Source organism: Monodelphis domestica, chromosome 4 (genome assembly GCF_027887165.1).
Source record: "Monodelphis domestica isolate mMonDom1 chromosome 4, mMonDom1.pri, whole genome shotgun sequence".
Lineage (NCBI taxonomy): Eukaryota > Metazoa > Chordata > Mammalia > Didelphimorphia > Didelphidae > Monodelphis > Monodelphis domestica.
This window is the reverse complement of record NC_077230.1, coordinates 247516267-247539060: the sequence shown is the minus strand read 5'-3', so window position 1 is coordinate 247539060 and position 22794 is coordinate 247516267. Positions and strand designations below refer to the sequence as shown.

General features: G+C 35.1%; 1 protein-coding gene across 2 annotated transcripts in view; it reads right to left on the bottom strand.

Moving 5' to 3' along the window:
* CWF19L2 (CWF19 like cell cycle control factor 2) overlaps positions 1-22794 on the bottom strand; it is a 142680-nt gene that overhangs the window by 55921 nt on the left and 63965 nt on the right. The window lies entirely within an intron of this gene.

Below are 22794 nucleotides of genomic sequence, written 5' to 3'. Positions count from 1 at the left end.
GATAGGTGTTCAACAATGGAGTGAGAAAAAAATTATAAAATTCTCCTTTTTCTTAATGGATTTATAGGCATAGAGTAGGAATAATAGGGGAACAAAGAGACAGAAAAAGCATTAAACGATAATATTGTCTTCCTGGGATAGATGGTCTTACCTGAAAGTAAACTAGCTGTCTAATAATTTTTAAAAGTCCTCTTTCCATTTGCATAATTCTAGAAAAACAATTATTGTGTAATCTAGGTCCAAAATTATATAAATGTGATTGAATTGACAAACTAGTTTCATTTTGGCAATATTTATCTAAAATACAATTGGTACTAATACTAACAAACTATTTTTAAAAATTGAGAAAGAAAAGCATGCAACCAAAGTCCTGTTATGAAACAAATATAGTCCTAATACTTAATCCAGTGAAGGACAAAACACAGAAGAAAAACTAAAGACCAATGTTGTTAATAAAAATCAATTCAAAGATTTTAAACAAAATTCTGTCAGATTAATGTGATTATCCAAGAAATTATTCATTATGACCAAAAGGAAGGCAAACAAAATGTTTTAAAAGGAAAGCAATCAACACAATTAATATATAAAAAATAAAAATATTCAGAACCATATAATTATCTCAGTAAATGCTGAAAAAGCCTAGACAAAGGACAACTCCCATTTATGCTAAAAATCATGCAAAGTATAGGAATGAAGAAACATTTTTAATAACACAAAAAGCATCTACCAAAAAACAAAAACAAGCATCATATGCAATAGAAACACATTAGAAATGTTCACAATAAATGAAAGTAAAGCAAGTATGTCCACCCTCCACATTATATTACTTGATATGGCTTCATAAATGTTAGAAAAAAAGAGTAGGACTCAAGATAGAAATTAAACAAACAAAAACAAATTAAAATGAGATAAAATGACACGTGTTTTCTGATGAAAGGATGGTAATAACTGGAAAAGCCTAAGGAATCATAAAAGATACTAATTGAGAGACAATAACCTCAGCAAAATTGTAGGCTACAAAATATATCCTCAAAAACGAACCACACTGTGAGAATTAAAATGGTTGACCTCATAAACTGTAATAATTAAAATGGTTGAGGTTGTAAACTGTAGTGAGTAAAATAGTGGAAGATATAAATTGTAGTAGATATAAGAGTGGGTGAGTAAATTGTGACAGCAGAAACTATGTTTTCACTACAGTGTCTTGTTTTAAATCAAATATAAGGTGGTCGCCAGGGAAATATTCCCAATTATGAATATACCCAAGTCAACTGGCTTTTATAGAGAATTTAATTAATAATACAATGAGGAATCAAAGAAAGAGAGTGAGAGAGAAAAAAGGAAATAAATGAGAAAAGAATAGGCCGGCCCAGGCAGCCCTAAAAGAAAAGATCAGTCAGTCCTTAATCACTCACCATAAGATCTGTTCAAGCGAGGATTCAGGGGGACAGAGTCTCCCCAGAGGGAGTTTCAGCCAGAGTCAGCCTCCCTTGAGAGACCTCCTTAGAGATTGTCCTTCTCTTAACAACCTCCTTAGAGACTGTCTCTCAAGAGACTCTATATCTCTAGCCCTGTTTTTCAGCTTTTCCTTTCCTTATAAAGGGAAATTTTTCCTTTGTCACCTCCCCTAAATTCTTACATCTACCAATCACAGTAGACGTTTTCCAAAGGATAGACCATTCTTAGTCCACACCTAAGAAGGTGTGGAATTTTGAGTAAATCACACCAGGAAAGCTCTGAGTAAGTTTCCCAGTTCTTTGTTCCTTGTAAATTCACAAGTTGCCTGACCTTTATAGGTACTTATCAACCTTTTGTATTAGTCTTAAAAATAGGCATGGCTTAAGTACTTTTCATTGTTCAGCAAGGAGTTTTTTCCCCTCAAGCAGTCTTAAGTACGGGTGGAGTAGAGGTCTTCATATTTCTGATCTAAGTAGAGTTGTCACTGTCCAAATGAGGAATGTTCCCAATAGGGAATTGTCCCAATGGAGAATTCACCAATGGGGAAATTTTTAACATTCAGAAGTATGAGAAATTAAGATTCACAACACTTCCATATAATAATAACAAAATCCAAGGGGCAATAAGAGAAAAAAAGAGAAACCCCATTCTAAATAACTACAAAATGCATAAAGTATTTGGAGAACAATAAAATAATAATGTCTATATGGGACTTAATAGGTGCCAGGCATGGTACTAGGAGGTTTATAATTATTGCCACATTTGATCCTTACAACAACCATGAGGCAGTTGTTATTATTATCCCCATTTTCAAAGGATGGAATTGAGGTAAATAACTATGTGACTTCCCCATCTAGCTGAATCAATCTACCAAAACACCCAAGATGTTTATATAGATGCAATTACAAAATGCCATTTAAAGAAATAATTTAATACTTGAAAGACTATTCACTATTCATACCTGGACCATGCCAACATGATAAAAAATGACAATACCACCAAAGTTAATGTACACTTATAATTATATAACAATTTAATTATCATGGAGATGTCTTATAGAACTTGGGACAAACTGTGATAAAATTCATCTGGAAAAACTAAAGATTTAGAATGTCAAGTGTAGAGGATAATTTTAGCATTATGACCTAAACTTTATTAATTATTGGTCGCCATGGAATATCCCAAATAAAATACTCAAGTCAGCTGGAAATTTATGATGATTTTAATTAATATAGAGGAAAGAAATTAAAGAGAAGGGAGAGGGAAAAGGTGTAGGATTTCTCCTATCTGGGCTGTGCCAGGAAGAAGATTAGAGGCTTCTAGGAAGATAAAGTTTGGAGAGTAAAGGAGGAAGGAATCAGCCTGAACTTCAAGAGGGCTCAGCTAACATGCCTGAACATGAATTAGCTCAAGGGCAAACTCACTGTCAAAACCCAGACTCTTCATTGCTTCTATAGGACCTGCTTATCTACTTCCTGCTCTTACTTAAAAATGCAAATACTATCTAACGATCTGTATACTAACTACTCAGATTGTCATTAAGAAAGCTAAGGAGTCAGGGCTCACTAATAGCTTGATCCTCTCTCAAGCCTGGGGTTGGCTTCCTAGGTAACCCAGATTCCTAGGTGATAAACCCTTAGGATTACCTTAGCCAAGTTGGTCTTTGACTGAAAGCTCTCAGACAGGTTGGTCTCTGTACTCTAGGGAAAAGGCAGTCTCCTCTAATGGCAACTCTCCAACCCGGGAATCCCTAAATCTTTCCACAAGATTAGGGTTTCCCAAGGGATACTAGATATAGATACTATATAGAATATATTATATAGGTACTATATTTTTCTCTGTCCCTTAGCACTTATCCTTACATGGGAGGTGTCTGAGGCCACATTTGAATCCAGGACCACCCATCTCCAGGCTTGGATCTCCATCCACTTGTATAATTTGAAAATCTGTTACCCTAAAAAAAGAACTACATTTCCCAGGAGCCCACTGAATTCCTTTCATTACATACTACCTGTATATAGAGGATATAAGGCAGAGACGTGGAAGGTCCCAACTCTTTACTTCCTGTCCCAGGCTTATAATTTTTTTTTGAGCCACATTTCTCCTGCCAAGGCTTTTTAACCACCCCACCCACTCTTGCAAACTTCAACTCTCTTTGGAACTGCTATTTTTCTTTTCCTCCTTTTTGGCAGGTTGCTAGCTCTCCCTACTGGCCAGGCTATTTTTAGCCTGGAAACTTTTGGTGAAGAAGAAATAAACCACTTCTCTAGCCCAAATGATTGAGACCTTCATTCCTCTTTCCTTGCTGCTGACTCTCTGTCTTCCTCCTGACCTTCTCGACCCTGATCCCTCACCCGGCCCCAGCCCCCAGCCCCTGGCCCCCAGAAATCCTCCTCCTGATCTCCAGCTCTGCTCCTAAATCAGCCTCCACCCTGACCACTGTTGCTGCCCCTGCTGGACTGATTGCTGCCACCGAGAAGCTAAAAGTCCTTGGAGTTGCTCTTCAGGGCAGATGGTAAAAACAACAACAACAACAACACTAGAGTGTCTTTTTCCTTTAAGCAAAGAGAAGCCTCCTAACTCCCTCTGGGGAAAATAACGTTTTACCTCAGGGGGGACAGGGAGAAGGAAGAGACATTTCCAGATAGGAAGCTGATTACAATCATGGCATATTCTATGAAAGAGTAGTACATTACCTATTTCAAACAGCTTCCAGCTTTAGGATGTTTTTTCTTTCTAACACTGATCCTTTCAATTATATTGCCTGAGACTCAGGGGAGAAATTCATCCCTCTACAACCCTTTGCCTTTTGGGCCTACCTAATCTCTAAGATTCATCCAGTTTGAGATTCCTCAACTTCATGTTCTCCCTTGTTATGGGAAATCCCACAGTTCTGACAAAAGGAATCTGAATGGATAAAGGAAATTTAAAGAAACTGGAGGTGAAGATTTTAAGCCTTTTCAGAATCCATTTTTTTTAATGAAAGTCTCAGTATCTTATTGTATTTTGCTGATTGTTTTGTTTAAGATTTAATTTTGTTGTTGTAAGTTCATATATAAATGTATTCAATACTATTCTGTTACACTGAATCATTTTAATGTGCTAGGATTTAATTACTGTTATATTCAGTTACCTTACCCCTATGGCTACTGAACAAAATATTGTAAAAGCCCATAAACAGTTTTTTTTCCCTCTTTCATTTGTTAATTGTCACGGATTTAACTTGGTTAACAACCTTTAGAGAATTTAATAAGCTAAGAATTTAATGGTGATTCTAAGGAGTCTTCAAAAAGAATTTTAATTAACTAGTGGTTTCTGAATGGATGAGTATTTTTATATATTTATATTTTAAAGAATGCTGTATTAAAGGTAAAGAAACAAAGAAATGTTCCTACCAAGGTGTTTCTATGAATAAGCAAGCTGAAAAAAGAGCTCCTGAAAAACCTCTTCAAGTTAATTTACTTCCACCAATCTAGATTTCTTGGCGATGTTCTAGATCCAAATAAGTTTTACTTTGTTTAAAAGTATATTTGCCAAGGTTGAAAGATTTGCTATGTCTGTAAAAATTGTGACAAATATCCATCAGTTCATAGGTTGTTATTTTTTTTTGTCAAACAACAACTTATATAAAATATGATAGTGGGTTTCTTTACTGTTGTAATTAAATGGGCTGTTATAACTTTGGGGATATTGATACTTTTTGAATGTATATTACATGCTGTACTACTGTTCTTTATGAAAAACTGTTACTTTATGAAAATCATTTGCTTTGTACTCACAATGGATTGATCATTACCAGGTTTAAAAAGGAAATGGATCTCATTTTTGGTGAGAAACCTTTGTATTCTACCTCTCCCTAGCTGACACAGTGTCAATAATTGTAAGCTATGTATTTTTTATTTTTATAACTTTTTTATCATTGTTTTTCCTTGCATGTACAATATACTATTTCAGTTTTATTTTTTCTCTCCTTTTTGTATTTGAAGCACATGTCACCAGTATTAAGAAGATTTTCTGTAACTCTTTTGATTTTGCAGTAATGTAAGTTTAAAATACATTTGCCCTGATGTCAATGCATACCCAAAGAGTTTTAGACTATAAAAATGATGCCACTGATTGTTAAAAAAAAAATTATGGGACTTTGCTTAATGATTCTGTCTGACTCCTGGAGAAGGGAATACAAAAAGAGCCATTTCACAGTGCCAAAGAAGCACAAAGCTAAACTACATAGTGCCAATCGAGTACAAGGTCAAAAAAGTCAACTAATCCCAATGGAACTAATGAAATTTTGAGTCAAGACAAGAGGACTTGAACTTGTTTGGAGTCCGAGGTTACAGCTGTTTTGACATAAGTCAAAGGCAGGTCTTCCTTGTCCCACATTCTACCAATTATCTCAAATTTTGCTCCTACCTGGGTCCTATAATCTAGTCCCTATTCAGGCTTTCACTGTGGCAGAAATTTCTGTAGTTCTAACTGCTGATTGGGTAAATGCATCATTGCTTAAATCACTTTAATTGGGCCCTAATTCAAGGGCCTGTTATAGGTTTATTTTCCTTTACTTAAAATTTTTACACATAAAACTTTGATAGTTTATATTTCATTCAGAAATTATTTTTCCTTTTTTATTTGAATTTTTAAAAATGTTTTTGATTTCTCTTGTCAATTGATTCATATACCTCATAACTCAGCCATGAATCCCCAAGTGATCCTGGTGTTTTTCAACACCCTCTTCAGGAGGGAATGTATTATTATTCTAAAATGCAAAGTTTTTACATACTAAGTCACCTACTTGTCCCAAAAGTACTTTTAAAAAAGACAATGATTTGGTTATAAAAAATTTATGCTAATTTAGTTTTTACTGAGAAAGAATAAAAAATAGAATTCAGTTTTAAGAAAAATAGTCATTACTGAAATACACTATGAAGATGGGATTAACTCTCCCCTGCCCATTTTTAGATTTAATCACTAGAAGCATATACACACCATTTACACGTTGAGTGAGATCTGTGACCCATGTATGCAATAGTGGGTGACAAATCAGAATCAACTGACTACCCCCTGTGCAGTCCTAAGCAAAGCTTTAGCTATAATTAATACACATAAGATGGAAGGAAGTCACAGGAAGTGATGAAAAGGAATGGTCTTTAAAAATGCCAAGAACTTCCTGTGAAAACATTTTTTGCCTTAAACTTGATCTTAAAGAATCTCTAGCTTGGGACCTCGGATTGCTCTTGGATTTTTCTCTTAGAACTACCATGTGTGTGAGTGAAAAAAGGCCGACTCCTTTCTTGGATTTTCTGAAGGGACTAGCCTCAGGAGAGGCTCCCCTCTTGAAAGAGGCTTTGTAACTGAAGCTCGTGCTTTATTCATCCCCAGGCCCTCAGCTCAATGCTGAGGCCCTTCCCACTAAGGACTAATTAGCCCTACCTGGGTTGAGCTAGGGACCAGAGCAAAATACTTAGTGTGTTAGGATAGATACCTTACCCTATGATCTCTCTGATTTTCTTACTTTCACTCTTTGTTTATTTTATAAATTGCTAAAAAATCATTTGGAATTGATTAAATTCCTGGTGACCATACTCTTAAATACTCTAGTCCAACCCTTTACATTTCTGCCCCTTACAACACAAATAAAGTAAGCCAATGGATTATTTCTGGTAGGGAATTATTTAAGCTTTAAAAGTTTTATAAAAAACCATTAAGAAGTACCAACAAATTTGAACATATCTTTTTTTGCACACACTTTTTATGTGTGCAAAACACATCTTTTATTAAAGGATAAAATAATTATCTCTAATGAAATGCAAAATTTCTTTATGTTTACATTTATATTTTTTCTATTTTATAATTTCTTTTCCACTTTCCTATACTACATACCAAAAATAATTGCTATCACTTCAATATTAAATGCATGACATGTGCATTTTCTCAAATTATTCTTTTCCGAAGACACTAACGGACATAGTAAAACAGACAAGACCTGGACTATGACCTAAAGAAGTTTAAAATTCAAAAGGAAAGCTATAATATTCACATAAATAACTAACACAAAGCAAAAAGTTATAAATATTTTTTAAATAAAAAGTACTATGGAAGTTTAGCATAGTAGAAATCATTTCTAGATCAGGATTAAAATGAATTTTTATTTGAATTTATTACAATGAAATCAAATTCAATTAATTATTTCCCCCAGAATATTTGTTTTTCTCATTTTTCTTTCCTCCCTAAAACCAATTAATCAAAACAACCCCAACCAAGAGCTTTTTGTCTTATTTACTCACCTCAATGAATCTTGAATATTTTAAGATCCTGATGGGATACTTCTCTTCAAATAAGAATGCATCACAAACATTTAACCCTTTCCAGTTACTCAGATGTATTTTTTTCCCTTTTTTTCCCTAAGAACTTTCCTAGTTCGACTTAACTCCAGTGTCAGCATTTTGAAATTTCTACTCAGTGGCCTTTTCAAGAATGTTTGAAAATATGAACAAGAAGGCCATATGTCATCAAAGGGAGAGAGAATATAAACCACTATATCCAGTGTTTGTAGATTCCAAAAAAGCATGAATCAATACAACAAAATACAATCTTAAAGTATTTGCGCCAGCAAAGTTTTTCCTTTTCATTGAACTCATTAAATATTATGTGAAAGATACACATACAGAAATAACTTTGTTAAACAATTATCTAATTCTTTTTAAGAAGTGAGGTAAAGAGGTAAATAAGATTGTAGATTATGTTTCCCATTATCCTGGAAAGTGTCCCAAGCAAAGACCAAATAGAAGAGGGAATCCCTGAAGTTCACAGGTTCATTAGATTTAGAGATGAAAAGGACCTTAAAGATAATCCCAAGTCCAATTCCCTCAATTTAAAGTATTCTAAGTACTTGTCTGTAGGTGACTTTGTGCTGACTGCATCAAATATTCTGCTACTGATATTCTCAACAGTGAGATTCATGGCTACTCAAAAATATCAACCTAAAGGAAAAATCAAGTGGATTTTTAAAACCTCCTATTTCCTAGACTATGATATGGATATGAATGGACAATCTGAGTTATTCCATCAGCACAGATACCTTGAATGAAACTTGCACATTAACAGCAAACTGAGCACAATACAGACAAGGAAGAAGAGACTACCCTGGACTACTTCCAAGAAATACATACATTTTTTCATAATCCTGGCTGCTCTATGCGCAAAGATTGCCTTGTTTTTAACTCCAATAGTCTCTCAAATACTTGAGAAGTAACAAAGTATTTGAAGAATACTTTGTTTATTCATATATATATATATACATATATATATATATATATCAAATCATGATGTATATATATGGTATAAATGCCAAACACATTTTAAAAGTGCCTCACATGAAAAACTATTACAGTGGAGGAGAGGATAAGGGTGGTGATGGGCAATACCTAAACTTTACTTTCATTGTAACTGGCTCAAGGAAGGAATAACAACGGTACTCACTGGGGTATAGAAGCCTATCTTATAGGGTATCTTACCCTGTAACGAAGAGGGGAATAAGAAAAAGAAGGGGGATAGTAATAGAAGGGAGGAGGAAGTGAGTGTTGGGGCGGGGGAGGTGACAAAAAGCGAAACACCTGTGAGGAGGGACAGAGTGAAATGAAAGGAAAGAGAGCAAGATCAAATGGGAAAATAAGATGTAGGGAAATACACAGTTTGTAATCATAAATGTGAATATGAATGGGATGAAGTCACCCATAAAACAGAAGCAGATAGAGAGTGGATTAAAAATCAGAATTCTACTATATGTTGTTTAGAAGAAACATGGGGGGGGGGGGGACAGCTGGGTAGCTCAGTGAATTGAGAGCCTGGTCTAGAGATGGGAGGTCCTAGGTTCAAATCTGACCTCAGACACTTCCCAGCTCTGTGACCCTGGACAAGTCACTTAACCCCCATTGCCTAGTCCTTACCACTCTTCTTCCTTGGAATCAATTGATTCCAAGACAGACTTGGTAAGGGTTTAAAAAAAAAAACTCATGAGGCAGGATGACACATACAGAGTAAAGGTGAGGCTAATGTTAGAGCAGAACGAATTGTGCTTCATCTAAAGTAAAAAAAAGCAGGAGTAGCAATCATGATTTCAAACAAAACTAAAGCAAAAATAGATGATTAAAAGAGATAAGGTAGGAAATTACATCTTGCTCTAAGGTATTATAAGCTATGAAGTAATATCAATACTAATCATATATGCACGAAATAATATACCCTCTAAATTTCTAAAGAAAAATTAAATGAACTTCGGAAGAAATAAAGAATAAAACTACTCTAGTGGAGAACTTCAACCTCCCTCTTTCACATAGGTAAATCAAACCAAAAAATAAACAAGAAGTAAAGGAACTGAATGAAATCTTAGAAAAGTTAGAACTAACAGATCTCTTTAGAGAATTGAATGGCAATAGAAAGGAATATACCTTTTTCTCAGCAGTACATGACTCCTACACAAAAAATGACCATGTATTGGGCCATAAAAAATTCACAATCAAATGCAAAAAAAGCAAAAATACTAAGTGCATCCTTTTCAGATCGTGATATAATAAAAATTATAATCAACAAAACTCCAAGGAAATATAAATCAAAAATTAATTGGAGGCTAAATAATCTATGTTAAAAAGGGTGGGTCAAAGAACAACTTATAGAAACAATTGATAATTTTATTAATGAGAATAACAATGAGGAGTCAAAAATATCATAATTTATGGGATACAGCAGTATTTAGGGGGAAATTTATGTCTAAATGTTTAATCAATAAAACAGAGAAAATACAGATCAGTGAATTGGGCAAGCAACTAAAAAAAGAACAAATTAAAAATCCTCATTTAAAAACTAAATTGGAAATTCTAAAAATTAAAAGAGAAATTAATAAAACTGAAAGAGGACCACTGAACTAATAAATAAAACTAGAAGTTGATTTTATGAAAAAAACTGTTGATTAATTTTATTTAAAAAGGGGAAAAGGAAAATCAAATAAGCAGTATAAAAAATGAAAAGGGTGAACTCACCACCAATAAAGAGGAAATCAAGGCAATCATTAGGAGCTATTTTGCCCAATTTATGCCAATAAATCTGACAATCTAAGTGAAGTCAACAAATATTTACAAAAATGCAAATTGCCCAGATAAGCAAAAGAGGAAACAGAATCCCTAAATAATCCCATATCAGAAAAAGGAATTTAACAAGCCATTAATGAACTCCCTAAGAAATGAACTCCCAGGGCCAGATGGATTCACAAATGAATTCTAGAAAACATTTAAAGAACAATTAATTCCAATTGTTAAAGAACAAAAATATCCCAACAAACTATTTGGAAAAATAGGCAGATAAGGAATCCTACCAAACTCTTTTATGAGACAAATATGATACTGTTATCTAAGCCAGGAAGAATAAAAACAAAGAAAATCATAGGCCAATTTCACTAAAGAATATAGAATCGAAAATTTTAAATAAGACATCTAGCAAGAAGAATACAGCAATATATCACCAGGAATGCAGGGTTGGTTTAATATTAGGAAAACGATCAGCATAACTGACAATATCAATAAGCAAAATGACAAATCACGTGATGATCAATAGATGCAGAAAAAGCCTTCAACAAAATACAACACCCATTCCTATTAAAAACACTACAAAGCATAGGAATAAATGGGTCATTCCTCAAAATGATAAGTAGTATATACCTAAAACCTTCAGGAAGTATCATCTGCAATGAGGATAAGTTAGAATTCTCAATAATATCAGGATTGTGAAGCACGAATGGCCACTGTCACCACTATTATTTAATATTGTATTAGAAATTCTAGTTTTAAAAAACATGATTTATCACTTGTTTATTATATGGTATATATATGATTTGGGGTTTTGGTTTTAAAAGATTATTACAAAAATGAATAATATGGAAATAGGTTTTAAGTGATAATACATGTATAGCCCAGTGAAATTGCTTGTCAAATCCAGGAGGGAGAAGGGAAGAGGTGAGAGAGAGAACATGAATCATATAACCATGGAAAAATATTTTTAAAATAAAAGTACATTAAAGAAAAAAAAGGAAAGAAAAATAAATGGAAGGAATTAAAGTAGGTAATGAGGAAACTAAACTCTCACTCTTCAGAGAAGATATGTTGCTATACTTAAAGAATCATAGAGAATCAACTAAAAATTTAGTTGAAATAATTAATATTTTTAGTAAAGTTGCAGGATACAGAATAAGCCCACACAAATCATCAGTGTTGTTATCTATTAACAACACATATATGTTGTCTTTCACATCAGTGTATTTTTTGTTTTGTTTTGGGGTTTTTGTTATGTATGACTTTGTTCTTACAATTAATGACCAATATGAAAGTATGTTTTGCATGACAATAAAAATGAAAAAGTGAAAATGAATAAAAAATAAATAAAAAGTACCTCTATCAGCAACAATACACATAAATTTACTTTTCAAATTATATAAAATTTTTATGACTATCATCTCCATGTGCATCCAAAAAAAATTCCATAAGGAAACAGGTAAACTTTTACAAACGACATTCCACAGTAGACCACACACATCTTTACCAATATGAAACTGAATAAAAGAAGTAGAGAATACAATATCCCTTTATAATTATTTTCTTGATTTTTTCAAAGTTTTTGTTTAATTAGATAACACTGGCATAGTAGACTGCTAATAAATACTCGCTAATGTTGTTATTAAGCACAACATGTTCTGGCAGATGGGAAGGTCAGAATAACTAGTCTCTAAATATAAATGATTATGACCCACTACACTCCCAAACTTTTATTATTCTGACCCTCTAAAATCATATATACAAAAATATTTAAATGTGTCGTTATAACAAAGGTCCAGAAACAAAATAGATGTACACAGCAAGCCAGACAATTAATATTCAAAGACAGTATAAAATAATGATTTAGATCATGTCAATGCCTAAAACATATTTTTTACTGGGTATTTATTAGATTCTAACAGGTTTATTGAAAAACCATTTAAACTCAGGTCCATCTAAGGTGATTATCATTTTTGGGGAGGGGGAAAAAACATTCATTAAGTGCCTAATATATGCCAACCACCATGGTAAGCACATTACAAATATTCATTTATCCTCTTATAATCCTAGGAGGCCGGTGCATTATTATCCCCATTTTACAGTTGAAGAAACTGAAATAGACAGTTTAAGTGATTTGTCCAGGATCACTCAGCTAGTAAGTGCTTGAGGTTGAATTGTAACTCAAGTCTTCCTGACTTCATACCCAGCATTCCATTAATTGCACTACCTGCTGCCTATAGAATTTAAAGAACATCTCTCACTATACTACTCTGGGACTTCTCTAATTTCTCTACCATTTTCCAGAAAGTTCATTATTGGGAAAACTTAATCATCATGCAGGATTCCATCAGCCTCAGTACCCTACCTCATCAACAACCTTCTATCCCTCTGTCTAGAGGATGGAGCCATAAACTTCAAGACTTCCATTTAAGGAAGAATCTGTGGAAATTTAATTGGCTTCAATTCAGACAGCTTCTGATCTCTCATCTGGCTGTGCTACTCTGAGACTTCTGACTTCCCCCATGCCTCCATGCCAGTAATTCTTCCCTCTTACCTTTCCAATACTGCTTTTCAGCTTTTTGAGTGTTGTTTTCTTCTATAAGATTCTAAGTCCTTTGAGGGCAAGAATTTTCTTTGTTGTTTGTACATGCATCTCAAATGCATAGCACAGTTGGAGGCACATAGTAGGCACATAATAAATAGTTATTAACTAAACATTTTTTCTACTTTTTATCAATATTATTTCTAGATCCTCTAATTTTTTTTACCTTGCCTGCAAGATAAATCTTATTTAATTGGATATCATTTTTAGTTTTTATCTTCCAAATGTACAAAATTTTAAATTATTCTAAGGTGTCAAATCAATGAACATAAAACATCTCATAAAACTGACAGAAGTACTAGTTTCTAAATTTAAATCTTTATGGAAACAAAAATAAATGTACTTCATTTTATCCTTTTACAACTACCATTTTTCTCAAACACTGAAAGCAGCTCTTATGGCTTTAATATTCATGTATCATTAGGAGGTCTGTATTAGGCAAATTCAAAAGAATTCAAAGAGAGAATATTTATCTTGCAAAGACAAAATTTACACTGTTCATTCTTCATAATAAACTGGTAAGATTCTATTGTCTTTTCATATAACTAGAGTTCCTTATGCCCAAAGGGCACTAAACAGCTGTCTGCCCTTTGACCCAGCCATAGCACTATAGGTTTACACCCCAAAGAGATAATAAGGGGGAAAAAAAGACCTGTAGAAGTATATTTACAGCTGCACTCCTTGTGGTGGCAAAAAATTGAAAATGAAGGGATGCCCTTCATTTGGCTGAACAAATTGTGGTATATGTTGGTGATGGAATACTATTGTGCTCAAAGGAATAATAAAGTGGAGGAATTCCATGTGAACTTGAACGACCTCCAGGAATTGATGCAGAACGAAAGGAGTAGAACAAGGAAAACATTATGATTGATACACTGTGGTACAATCAAATATAATGGACTTCCCTACTAGTAGCAATACAATGATCCAGTACAATTCTGAGGGATTTGTGAGAAAGAACACTATCCACATCCAGAAAAAGAACTGTGGGAGTAGAAACACAAAGGAAAAACAACCGCTTGATAACATGGATCAATGGGGATATGATTAGGAATGTAGACTATAAATCATTACCCTAGTATAAAAATCAACAAAATGGAAATGGGTTTTGATCAAGGACACAAGTAAAACCCAGTGGAATTGCACTTCGGCTATGGGAGGGGGCGTGGAGAAGGGAGGGAAGGAACATAATTTTTGTAACTGGAGAGAAATGTTCTAAATGGATTAATTAAATAAAATTTTAAAAATAAAAAATAAAAAAGTCATGACTATAAAAAAATTAACTAGAGTTCTTACCATCATAAGCTCTCTAACACAAGACTTGACCCAACATGTTTTCTTCTACTTTCTCTTTATTTTCTAGGAGCTAAAATGCATAGACCAGACTGAACAATATTTGTGGCCAAGTGTAAAGATTGGATTTAGCTATCTCCTGATTATAACAATGAAGATACTTAAGTCTAACAAAATCAGGAATGTCTTGTGAACTTTACATTACTCCACATTACTTAGTCTAACAAAATCAGGAATATCTATACCCATACTTAAAGATTACTTATTTAGGAGGATGGCCTTTGATAGACATGTGCAAGAAATTGACAAATCAGAAACAGCTGACAGACCGCTGGGCTGTCCTAAGTCAACCTTAAGCTATCAGTAGTAATACAGTTGAGAGGCAGGAAAGTGATGTAAAACCGTCTATATATTTCACATCTCTTCCTCTTTTTGGCCTTTTTCCCTAGAGAGGTGGCTCTGGCTGGTCACTTCCTGTGAGCTCCCTCAGACACCTTCCTTGAGACAGTCATGTGGTGAGTGATAATTCTGATTCCCTTTTCCCTTAGTTCTCAGAGGAGGCCCCCTTGACTAAGGCCTTGAACTCCTGCTTGGCCAGAGCAGTTTAAATTAACTCTTCCTCTCTCTCTTTCTTAATTTCTTTTCTCTATATTAATTAAAATCACCATAAATTTCCACCTGACTTGGGTATTTAATTTGGGATATCCCCTAGCAACTAATTATTAATTTATTTAAGGTCACAACCATAAAATGATCCTTTACAGTCTAATTCACGTGCAACAAGAACCCTCTTTCTGTGAAATCTCTTTTCTTTCTCTTTATTACTTACTCAAATGAGTCAGTCTTTTAAACAGCTAACTCCATTTCAAAACACAGCTGCTAGAGCAGGTGAGTATAAAACATCTTTTCTTTTCTTTCTCTCTTTCTTTTCTCCTTAATTTGAATTGAAAACAGTTGTGTTTTTGTTTTTTTTTTTAACCTAAAAGCAGTAGGACTGGGGAAGCTGTTTATGTATAAATCCCCTTTCCCTTGGGGAGCAAACAACCCAATTAGGCAACTTAATGTTTGACTTTAGGAAAATGTGGCTACAGCTAATTTACAACTTAGTTAACAACTGACTTTTCAAGCTTTTCAGTAAAAACATTGTTCCTTTTACAGTACAAATATTGTTCTTTATCTATTTCATAATCCAAGACTATGTATGGCAATGGCTATACTCCACACTGCTCCTGGATGGGATTAAATTGTTGCAGCTATAATATTGTATCTATTTTTCTCTAAGAGAGAAAATGGAACTCGTCCACACTATAATCTAGGTGAGAATCCCCATCTAGCATGGGGGATCTCAGAAAACTGCCCAAGCACCTTTATGAAGTTGTGAAGGGGGGTGGGGGGTTGAGGGCCTTGAAATCAAAAAGTGAAACCTTTGATTTTCCAGACCCTGATATTTTAATGCCAGTAATCCCCATACATGTCCTCCCACATAGTAAGGAACTTCATGTCACCTTAAAGGCAGGAAATTCATACTATGATTGTCTTTTAGACACTGGGGCGTCTAGGTCAGTTTTGGTAAGCAAACCAGATGCAAAATGTGACTATTGGCTCTCTAAATGTAGGAGGTATATCAGGAAAACCTTTAAAGGTCCCAAAACTTTCTCCTTATATGGTATGTGTGGGACCCCTAACTGTTGAACATTTTTTCTTTAATGCCTGGGTACCCCACAAACTTGCTAGGGAGAGATTTACTATGCAAATTATAAGCCACAATAATCTGTGCCCCAGATGGCTCCTTATCATTGGAAGTACCTGAGAAACCTTTAAAATTACTCCCTGTACTTCTCTCAGAAAGCCAGGAGGCAAAAGAGCCTCCCACCTTTGAAATATCTACAGATATACCGGAGTCTCTTTGAGTCATATCTTCCGATGTACACTTCATTAAGTCACCTGTTCCTATGCAGATAAAAAACTAAATCTAGCCCACCTCCTTCTATTCCTCAGTATCCCCTCTCAAAAGAGGAAATTGAGGGTATTACCCCAGTAATAAACTCATTAATTAATCAGGGAATAATAATCCCTTGTAAATCTGAATAGAACACACCCATCCTGCCCATTATAAAACCAAAAAGAGGGCCTAATGGCAGGCACCTCCATAGATTCATACAAGATCTGAGGGCTGTGAACAAACACGTTATAAAGAGACACTCCGTAGTTTCCAACATAAATACTATTATTTCCTCCATTCCTAGCACAACTATATACTTTAGAGTAGTAGGCTTGTGCTCAGCTTTCTTTTCCATACCCTTACATGAGAACTCCAGGAATATCTGTGCTTTCACCTGGAAGGGCTCTCGTTATACATGGAGGCGTCTGCCACATGGTTACGTGGAAAGCCCGAGTTTATTTGCTCAAATTTTGAGCCAAGAGACAGATAATATAACATTTAAAAATAGCAAATTAATCAAATACATACATGATCTACTCTTGGCTTCAACAGACGCAGAAGCATGTCAGGAAGATAGTAAACACCTTTTTTTTGGAATTACACAAAAGAGGGCATGAGATCTCGAAGGGCAAAGTTTAGTGGTGTCTCCCTAAATTAGAATATTTGGGGTTCATCCTGACTGCGGCTGCCCTCTCTTTCTCCCAAAGAAATTGAGAATATTCAAAATTTTAGCACTCCTACCAACAATAAATACTTGAGAGCAATTTTAGGAGCAACAGGGTTTTGTAGACAATGGATTTCTTTCTATGGGGAAAATAATAAACCCCTTATAGCACTAACAAGGGATTCAGTTCAGTCCCTGAACCCCTCAAATTGATTCAAATAGAGGAAATCATTTTATTGATTCTGTCTTAAATCAAATATATTCTTTCTTAGAGATAACACCCAAATTCCATGTTCCATATCATTCGCAGAACTCAAGCAAAGTTGAAAGAATGAACAGAGAACTTAAAACTATGATTGGCAAATTATGCCCTGAGACACATTTTAAATGGCCTGAAAATTTCCCTCTGGCTCTATTTTATCTTAGAAGCAGGGCTAGAGGAGAACTACACATTTCACCATTTGAGATGCTTTTTGGACATCCACCTATACTTGCTAAGCATTTCTCCTCTGCATATACATCACTATTAAAGGGAGATACTACTATTGCTTCCTATATACAGGAATTACAGCACAAATTGCGTGAACTCCATGAATCAGGAGCTGCAGTACAAGCCAGACTAGTAGACTATTCACTTCGTGACCTGTACACAGGAGACAAGGTGTAAATTAAGAATTTCCAGCATACTGGAGCAACTCAGGCTTCCTGGGAAGGACCATTCCAAATATTGTTAACTACTCCAACATATATAAAGATTGGAGAGAAGGACTCTTGGATTCATTGCTCACATGTAAAGAGAGCATCTTCTGTTGAGATTGATTGACTCTATTCTATCTCATGAATTGGAGATAATAATCCATTGACAAGTGGATAGCATTTTTCTGAGAATACATTAAATTCCTGATTTTTTCCTGATTTTTTTATTATTTCTTTTCTTTTGATTGTTTTTCCTTTTCCTCATTTCTTGTAGTAAAGGTACATACAAATAATATTTTTTTCTGCATTAATATAAGTTTTATATATTTTTTCTTGCTATAATATCAATGCATACCCAAAAGCATGGAAACCTGCAATTTATTGATAAATGTTATGAGATTGGGATTAATGTTTGTGTCTGATTCCAGAAAAAGGGATAAAAACAAGAAGCACAGACTTAATTTGAATAGTGCCAGAAAGAGCACAAAGGAAAAACTAGTGTGAAACTTGAGGTTGCAATGCTTGACATATGTTGTCGTAGGATATTCATGTATCTACACTCTTTGTGAAGTACTAAGACAAGTACCAAAATTTGACTATCATGACTCCCTATTGTAATATTTATTGTGAAAGGAAATGGGATTGAAAAAAATGGGGATAATGGGGAATAAAGGGAGGTTTGTATGGGGTATGGAGGAGAGAGGGGAGAGAAGGAATATTGCTTGATGAAGCAAAGGAGGGAGATGCCCCCTGCTGAGAGGAAACAGTAGGGGTCTGATAAGGTCTGTTTTGTCTAATGAATGACTGAACTGGAGTTCAGCTGCCTCTATGACCAGAAAGATAGTCCACTTATCTGACTGCGAATAAAAATATTATAAAGTTTAATAACCAGTTGGGACTGGAGTTTTTTCTCGGCTTCAGACCTGAGGCCAGGCCCCAGAGGCTGGCGGAGGGTTTGTCCCACTCCCATCTACTCTATATCAGTCCTCTTTTGTTTTTTAGAACCTTAGCAGTAGACAGAAAGCAAACAAGAACAATTCTAACCTTTAGAAGAGACTGGACTTGAATCTTCAGGCTGAACCAAGAAAGAGCATGGCACTCCAGACTGGCTGAACAGCTCCTTCCTCCTCCAACACCCGGAAGCAAGTCCCCCCACGGCAGGAAGGAAGTACTAGTCACAAGACCCAACTGCCACTCCCAGTTGGGCCCTTCCCCCACAAACTGTCAGTCTTGTTTCCTTTCCACACTATATCCCCAAGAATGACAAAAATCAGAACAGGGAATACTTCTCTATCAAAATAGAATTCTAGTTCCTTTCCTTCTTATTGTATGGCAACTTCCTGTAGTCTTGGCTGCAAATGAGTAACTGAAATATTACTGCATTCTGTCCTACAGACTTGTGGGATAGAAATTACTTTAAATTGGACCTGTACAAGGGCCTAATATGACATTATTCTTGCTTATTCAACATTTTATACACATAGATTTTGGTATTTTGATTCTGATTTTGAAGTTTTTTCTTCTTTCTCCCAAAAGTTTAACTTTCTTCCATTTTTCTTCCTTTACATTTTTTTGTTTTGTTTTTGTTGTTTTTCAATTCTTTTAATAATTGACTCATACACCCCCATAACTCAACAATGCATCCTGTGTGGAACTGGGTATTTTTTAACACCCACTTCAGGGGGAATTGTATTTTAATAAAAATCCAAGATTTTGAAAGGTTTTGTTCAAGAAAGATCTTCAAGGAAGAAGCTTGCTAACTCCTAAATCCAGAGAATGAACTGTTGCAGAAAGATACCAGAAAAACTATACTACATCAAGAATGAACTTTGGGTGTGGTTGATTGAACTGAAGTTTGATTAAATATTTGTTGTAAATATACACTTTTATGCCAAAGGGGACTGCCCCTAATTTGGCTTTTTCTCAATGTGCCTAGCAAAACATTGGTTTTCTTTCTCTCATTTCGATTCCTTCCTAACTATTGTAATTTCATTGCTGGTATGTTTACAAGGCCCATCAGAGAGACTAGTCTTCCTCAGGACTCAGGGGGAATTGTAAATTTTAAAACTACTCCACCCTACTCAGACCATACTTTAGAAGATCTGATTTAGCTATTTCTGATTAGGAACAATGGAGATACTTGGTCTAAAAGAATCAAGTCTTGGGAACTCTACATTTCTCCACCCTACTTAATTTAACAAGGTCAGGAATGTCTGCACCATACTCAAGGATTTAGTATCTGAGAAAATGGCCTTAGACATGTGCAGAAACAGTGGACAGACCCGTGGGCTGTCCTAAGTCAAGCTAAGCTAACATTTTTACAGATGAGATGCAGGAAAGTGATGTAAAACCATTTATATAGGGCACATCACTTCCTCTCTTTGGCCTCTTTTCCCGGAGAGGCATCTCTGGCTGGCAGCATGCAAAGCATTCCAACATCTTGGCATGGTGACAGCTATTTGTCTGGGTTTGGGCGGTGAGTTTGCCCTTGAGCTAATTCAGGTTCAGGCATATTGGCTGAGCCCTCTTGGAGTTCAGACTTATTCCTTCCTCTTTTACTCTCCAAAACCTTACCTTCTAGAGGCTCTAATCTTCCCGCCCGGCACAAGGCAGGTGGGAGAAATCCTACACCCTTTACTTTTCCCTTCTTAAATTTCTTTCCACTATATTAATTAAATCACCATAAATTTCCAGACTGATTTGGGTGAATTTTTTGTTATTATTTGGGATATCAATGGTGACCAATAATTAATATAGTTTAGGTCACAAAGCTAAAATTATCCTTTACACCAGCTGCCTGAAGCCCTAGCTATAAGTACATTGTTCTGCCCATACAGGTGGCACTGACCTTGTCTCTAGGGGAAATGATCGAGCAGATGCCTCTGCAAAGCTAGCAGCCATAGAAGGGCCGAATTAATTTTAACATTAACAACCACTGATGACTTAAATTCATCCCTTTCCTATAATGAAAAGGAAGGGGAATAATGAAAGCAAAAATTCAAAGCAAAACAGATTAATGGAGTATGGGTGTCATCTGAAGGAAAACCCCTGCTCCTTAGAAGTTTCTATCACCAAATTTGACAACCTATTCATAAAAATGGTCACTTTGACACCCAGGGCATCGTGGACTCTGTAAAAAGAGTATGGATATCCCCTGGTATAACTTCTATAGCCTCTAAAGTGTGTACAGCCTGCTCTACCTGCCAAGCATATAACCAACATGCCTTTCATGGCAAAGCCATTGGTGGGTGTCCTCTGCCTTACACACCTTTTAAGCACCTACCGATAGATTTCATAACAATGCCAAAGGCCGTTCATTATAAATTTTGTCTAGTCACAATAGATCAACTGACCAGATGGCTGGAAGCATTTCCTGAGACCTGAGCCACAGTGGCTTTTGTTGTTTTTAAAAGAAATTATTCCTCACTTTGGCCTGCCAGCATATATTGATTCAAATAGAGGAAATCATTTTACTAATTCTGTCCTAAATCAGATATATTCTTGGTTGCAGATAACTCCCAAATTTCATGTACCATATCATCTCCAGAGCTCAGGCCAAGTTGAAAGAATGAACAGAGAACTTAAAATTATGATTGGCAAATTATGCCCTGAGACACATTTAAAATGGCCTGAAATTCTCCCTCTGGCTCTATTTTATCTTAGAAAAAGGCCTAGAGGGGACCTACACATCTCACCATTTGAGATGCTTTTTGGACATCCACCTATACTGGATAAGCCTTTCTTCCCTTAATATACATCATTATTAGGGGGAGATACTACTATTGCTTTCTATATACAGGAATTACAACACAAACTGTGTGAATTCCATGAATCAGGAGCTGCAGTACAAGCCAGACTAGTAGACTATTCACTTCATGACCTGTACACAGGAGACAAGGTGTAAATTAAGAATTTCCAGCATACTGGAGCAACTCAGGCTTCCTGGGAAGGACCATTCCAAATATTGTTAACTACTCCAACATATATAAAGATTGGAGAGAAGGACTCTTGGATTCATTGCTCACAGGTAAAGAGGGCATCTTCTGTTGAGACTGATTGACTGTATCCTATCACTTGCATTAGAGATAATAATCCATTGACAAGTGGATGCTATTTTTAGAGAACACATTGAATTCCTGATTTTTTTCTCTTTTCCCCTTATTTTTATCATTGCTTTTCTATTATTTTGATTAGAATATTTTATTATTTTCCCTTTCTTTCTCATTTCTTGTACTAAAGGTACAATTAATATTATTTTTTTCTGCAGTAATATAAGATATATATAAAAATATATAGCTATATCAATGCATACCCAAAAACTTTAAACTGTGAGAACCTGCCATTTATTGATAAAATGTTATGGGACTGTGATTAATGTTTGTGTCTGCTTCTATGAAAACAAGAGAAAAACAAGGAGCACAGATTGATGCACTTCTAAGCCAATACAAGAGAACTTGAAAAAGTAGTATGAGACTCAAGGTTGCAAAGCTTGCCATATATTAAGTCATAGGACTTCCTTGTATCTATACTCTTTGTTAAATACTCAGACAAGTACCAAAATTTGACTATCATCCTGGCTCCCCATATGCCAGAGAATGACAGAAAAATCAGACCAGGGAAAGACACTTCCCTATCAAAATAAAATTCTAGTCCTTTTTCTTCTTATAGTATGGCAACTTCCTGTAGTCTTGGCTGCAAATGGGTAAGTGAAATATTACTGCATTCTGTCCTACAGATTTGTGGGCTAGAATTTGCTTTAAATTGGAAGTGTACAAGGGCCTATTATGAATTTATTCGTGCTTACTCAACATTTTATACACATAAATTTTGATATTTTGATTCTGATTTTGAATTTTTTTTCTTTCTCCCAAAAGTTTAACTTTCTTCCATTTTTTTATGTTTTTGGTTTTGTTTTTCTCTTCTTTTGATAATTGACTCATACCCCCCCATAACTCAACCAGGCATCCTGAGCTGAAATGGATGTTTTTAAACCCCACTTCAGGGGGGGAATTATATTTTTTTAAAAATCCGAGATTTTTAAATTTTGTTGGAGAAAAAGATC